General features: G+C 40.8%; 1 pseudogene; it reads right to left on the reverse strand.

Moving 5' to 3' along the window:
- Positions 1-3,273: 3,273 nt before the first annotated feature.
- LOC107504383 lies at positions 3,274-3,907 on the reverse strand (annotated as a pseudogene).
- Between the last annotated feature and the right edge of the window lie 1,562 nt (positions 3,908-5,469).

The raw sequence follows: 5,469 nt of genomic DNA on the forward strand, positions 1-5,469 counted from the left end.
GAGTATAATACACTTCATATTTTAGAGATTTCAGTTTGAAAAAAAAAGAATGTAAACTATCTCATAATAAATCATAATAAATTTTAAAATGCTCATTACATGATGAAATGATATTTTAGATATATTGGGTTTAAAAAGTGTTGCTAAAATTAAGTTCACCTGTTCTTTTTTTTTCCTTTTTTTATGTGGCTACTAGAAAATTTAGTTTACACATGTGGTGCACATTGTTGTATTTCTATCAGACAGCACTGTGTTGCACAGTTGTCTTAGAGCTTCATAAATTTCCCCATTGAACTATCCATCAAAGCTTATACAAATGTCACTGAAGGGGGTGAGGAAGGCTGGTCAGAGCAGAATTTGAAGCAGCCTTCCACAGGCAGGGATTTCTTTGAAATCTCATGTTTTTAGTTTTAAAATGCACATGTGCTTGTTTTAACATGAAAATAACAGGTTTAAAAGAAAAAAAAGAGTTCTTTCCCTGCCTCCACACTCTAATCAATATCTTTAAGTAACAAGACATGTTTGTCTTATGGTTTGATAGTCTAAAGAGGGAATATTAAAGTGGAAAAAGGTGTCAACACTAGGAGGCCAAGCTCACCCACCCTACCCCTAGTACACTGTCTTGGAGTCCGGAAGGTATGCGGACCTCAGTTTGGGAAGCATGGTAGTAATCTCTAAAAGGACCACCTCCATCTTTCAGTATCTATAGGAGGTTCCTAAGTTCCTAATTGCCACATGTTCCCCTTTATTCTGAACTTCTCACCTTCGTTCCCAACCCCTTAAAGTTCCCGAGTTCCTGGGAGTGGATTGAGTCAAGTAGAAAGAACAGGGACAGCCTTTCTCTCCCTTTTGTCACATTACAGAGCTACATGCACAGGTGCCCCATAAACACTTGTATTGAATAGTTCAGTAAGCAGAATTGGGGCCCAGCCCTTCTCCCACAGCAGGGCCAGGTCTGGAGGCTGATAGCAATGTGAAAAGATCTTTCAAAGTGGTCCTGCTTTGAAACTTAACTTGGAAAGAAGTTGCCTCCAAACCTTTGGAAGAAGGGTGGGATAGAAACCAAAAATAAGCAAATGAGGTAAGAAATTAATTTGGAATCAGCACAATTCAGAAAATCAAGTGATGATCCATCACCAAACTAGAAGGTAACCTGTATCGAAGAAGTTACACCCCAATCAGTGGGGTAAGGCAGGATTGATTGCTTATTGGGCAGATTTCACATTTTCTCTCTCCTAACACTGTATAAGCTCTCCAATGAACTTGGCCACCTCGTGTTGACACCTTTTTCCACTTTAATATTCCCTCTTTAAACTATCAATTCTAACTGCCCTTGATGCTCAAATATTTCAACAGTGTTCAGCTCTGGGTCACTTGCCAGGCTGCAGCCTCCTACAACACATTCTCAAACAGAACCCTTGGAAGTTACAAATATTTTTTTTTCTGAATGATTTGATCCTGTCCTTAAATAAGCCTCCATTTTGGGTGTAGTTAAACCACCATCACCAAAGGCTGTCCTTGTTCCCTCAAGGAGTCTGCTTAGATTACCGTGCCATCCTCCAGCTCCCAGCACACGAATGAACAGAATCTTGGAGATGGTGCCTGGCTTGTGTGGGAGGGTTCTACAGTTGGGAAAACCAGGACTGCTTGTCCTGCCTATATCACAGGTCTTGGGGGTCTTCACTCTTGCTTGGGAGTTCTGATTGGAACCCCAGGGAGCTACGAGGTACAGCGTTGGACTTACCTTGAGGCTCAGATAAGGAAACTCACGTGAGCATGCTCCCTGGGTCAGAAAGAACTTGCTCAGCCCTTCAGCAGTTCTGGAAACTCTGATGTGCTGGCTGCTCTTTGGTCTAATGAGTTCCAGTCAGCTCACACTGCCCCAGCAGGTGGGAGTTCAACAACGTTCACTCAGTTGGTTCCCTCGGGCAGAGTTGAGGGGGGCAGTAAATCAAAATGCTTCTGGGTCATTGTGGTCCCTTTCCTTTTAACAGGAAAAAAACTTCCAATTCACAAGAAAACCCAAGTTCCATCAATGCACAATGATTGGACCAAGGCAGTTGTCTTTCTCCTGCAGTCAAGGAAGATTCTTCAGTGGTGTAGTGCGGGAAGTGTCATAGTGTTCATGTAACAAATAGTTCTCATTGATCAATCAGAGTTAATCTTGGTCAAATTTCTGAGAAATGGACAGCTTTTCTAATCACAGAATATGCAAAGTGGAAGGGAATTTTGTTAGCAATAGACACAATCCCTTCATTGCACGTTCAAAGAAACAAGTTTAGAGAAAGAGCAACACTATGCCTGTCTCATAGCAAGTTACTGGCACAGGCATGGTAAGAATCTGGCTCTCCCAGCTCAGTGAATATTTTAGAGCACTTGAAACTTCCCATCTATTTTTTACAGCTTTGAAATGGAACATATACTAATTCCATCAAACCTGGCAAAATATTTGGAGCTCTATTTCCACCAGCAGGTGGGAACTAAAATTAGTCCTGCTGCCCTGTAGCTTGGGCCAGTTCCTGAGCACAGGCATGCCTGTCAAGCTGCAGCTTTCCTTCAACTTTCCACCATCCATTCATCAACAATTATTTCTTTTTAAAAAACATTTTAAGTAATTTATTTGTTTAAATCAAGATCAAATTCAAATTCATTAATTGCAATTAATTACTACATTTCTCAAGCCTTTTAAATCTATAAGGTCCTCCTTTTCCTCTTCCTCTTTCTCTTCGTTTTACCTCTTGCATTCATCTTTTCCAGTTTCCCGCAATCTGAATTTTACTAATTGTAACATACTCCTTTGTTCCCCAGATTTCCTGTCAATTAGAAGTTAGAAAGAGAAACTTGATCAGCTTCAGGTTGGATTATTATAGCCAAATTACTTCATAGGTGGTGGTTTGTAGGTTGTCAGGAAGCACACATTGTCTCATCACTCTTATGATGTTAATGCAATTGATGACCAACGCCTAGACCCATTGATTTATGAAGGGATGCAAAATGTTGGCATCCCAATCCTGTCAGTCTTTCTGCATTTATTAACTGGAATGTTTATTATAAACTGAATATTCCCCTCATAATATATTTTGTCCCCCTCTGGGTATAGTTTATGTAGGAAAAGAAGGTAAATGCTTCATTCTTTTCTCTTCTTTTAACCCCTTTTCAAATGAGTACCAATAAGTTCTTCGAAGGGCACCAATGAGTTCATTAATTTTTTTGTTCTTGTTTTGTTCTTTAAGCAACATTATGATGCTATTTATTGTACTATATTTTAACAAATTTTTTTTGCAGAGTTCAGCTTTTCATTGAACATATTACAAAAGAGGCTTAGTCAAAAAGACCAAAGCCCATGTCATCACTGGACTCATCAGATTCTTCTTTCTTTGATTCCACTTTCTTCTCCTCAACTGAGGCAGCAGTGGTGGAGGGGGCAGAACCTCCTGCTGGTGCAGCAGCAGCTGCTGGGGCAGGTCAATCATCCTCTACATTGCAGATGCAGCTCCCAGTGTTGACATTGGCTAGAGCCTTTGCAAACAAACCTGGCCAGAAAGGTTCAACATTTACACCAGCTGCTTTAATGAGGGCATTGATTTTATCCTCCGTGACCCATCACCTCGTTGTTTTTCAGGATGAAGGCTGAGTAGATGCAGGCGAGATGTCAGACAGAGGCCATGGAGCAGAAGAATGCTGGGTGAGCGCTGCCAGACACAGTGCTGGTCACCCTAATGCGGCCTGAGCTACCTCTGAAGGACTGAGCACCTTACTGGAAGCTGAAGAAAAGGGCTAAACAAATAATTCTTGACCTCCTATTGTGTGTCAGGCATTGTTCTAGGCACTTGGGGCCACAATCATAAACAAAATAGACAAGGGCCCCTCCCCAGAGTTTATAATCCAGGCTCACTGCACTACACACTCTCCTACTCTGCTGCTTAAACAAGGGCTATTGCACCAGATGCTAACATATGCAGAGCTTTGTAAATAAGCTGAGAATTCCATTGTCATGGGGTTATCCTCAGGCCCTTCTCACCACACTCCCTTGTCACCTTTTGTAACATCCTCTCTTTCTGATATTCTGTCCTGGATAGTCATGTTATGCATACTTCATGGAGGAAATTATTAAACAACATGAATCTACACAGGTTGAAGAGGTTACTGACTGCAGCGAGCAGATAATTTTTTAATTATTTATTTTTGGCCCCATGCATGCTTAGAACTTCACTGCAAGGTCAAAACAACAGACCACACAAAAGTTGGCTAAACATGTAAGAGATGGGAAATGTTGATGGTGGTAACTAAATATAGACACACATATGGGTGGATTCCGGAAAGTGCAAAGCAGTGAACCTGACACTGTGCTCCAGCAATAGTCCGGACAACATTATCAAACAGATTACTTTTGCATATTTAGAAAAGAATGTGGAACCCACACTATTGGACTGGAAAAAGTTAGAGAAGAAACCTCTGAGCAGCTCCAGTTAAGGAGAGTATTTTTTGATGATAGGAAGCAAGAAAGGCCATAGTGTTCTTGTTTCTATAACACCTGAAAGAGGTTTTAAATACAGGACATCATGAAGATAATAGCAAGTAGTGAGAATGACTGAACCTACAGCATGTATTAGATTTTGCAACGGTATATTTAAATAAAAATAGGAGCGACAACCTAGAATAGCTTATAGTGAGTTTGCTAAGGGTGGGAAATTTTCAAATGGCAAACTTCTGCTTCCATTGTTTAATGTTAAAAAGGGTGTAGTTCTAGGAGATCTTCTGTGCAAAGATATGCTAATGTTAAGGGTGTAGTTATCCTGTGTAAAGATATGTTAATGGCCAGCCTCTGCTTCTGTAAACCTGCTTGCTTGCTAGAGGGGGTTTTGGGGCTTTTTATGCTATTCCTTCTAGAGGCTCGGGGCTGATTCTCTAGTGGGGAGAATCAGTCGCTGGCTGGCTAATAAAGGCTCATAATTAATCTCAATTGGCTCCGTGGGTCTTAAATTTGATCGCACCACAACAAGTTGTTGTTACTGACCTCTAATTTCATCCTCACTTACAAAACAGTTAAGCCCTCTCTCCAGATTTCCTGATTTAATAAGTACCTTACTTTACACCTGCCTGTTCTAAGTTGTGCTGATCTTCTGTGTGTTCTAAACTGTGTTGTCTTAGATGATAGTCTTGTCAATAAAATGGTGATGTGTGAGTTGGATGATAACATTTAAGGAAGTTTGCACCTCGTAGACTAATTCTATCCAGGGCATTGTATTAATGGTGGCTCCAGAACTCCAGTTCTGTGCTGATGAACATTCTTTATTAAAGGAAGATACAAGAGAGTCCCTGGACCAAATTTGTTCATGACCCCGAGCCAAGAGGGCAGGCTTGTCCAATTCTATACATGTAAGTACACACAAACTCCTACCCTAAACTCTAAGACATTGGGATATCAAGAGCTGGAAGAATCGACCTGCTAAATTTCCTGCTATAAAG

This window comes from Rousettus aegyptiacus, unplaced genomic scaffold (assembly GCF_014176215.1).
Source record: "Rousettus aegyptiacus isolate mRouAeg1 unplaced genomic scaffold, mRouAeg1.p scaffold_m13_p_9, whole genome shotgun sequence".
Lineage (NCBI taxonomy): Eukaryota > Metazoa > Chordata > Mammalia > Chiroptera > Pteropodidae > Rousettus > Rousettus aegyptiacus.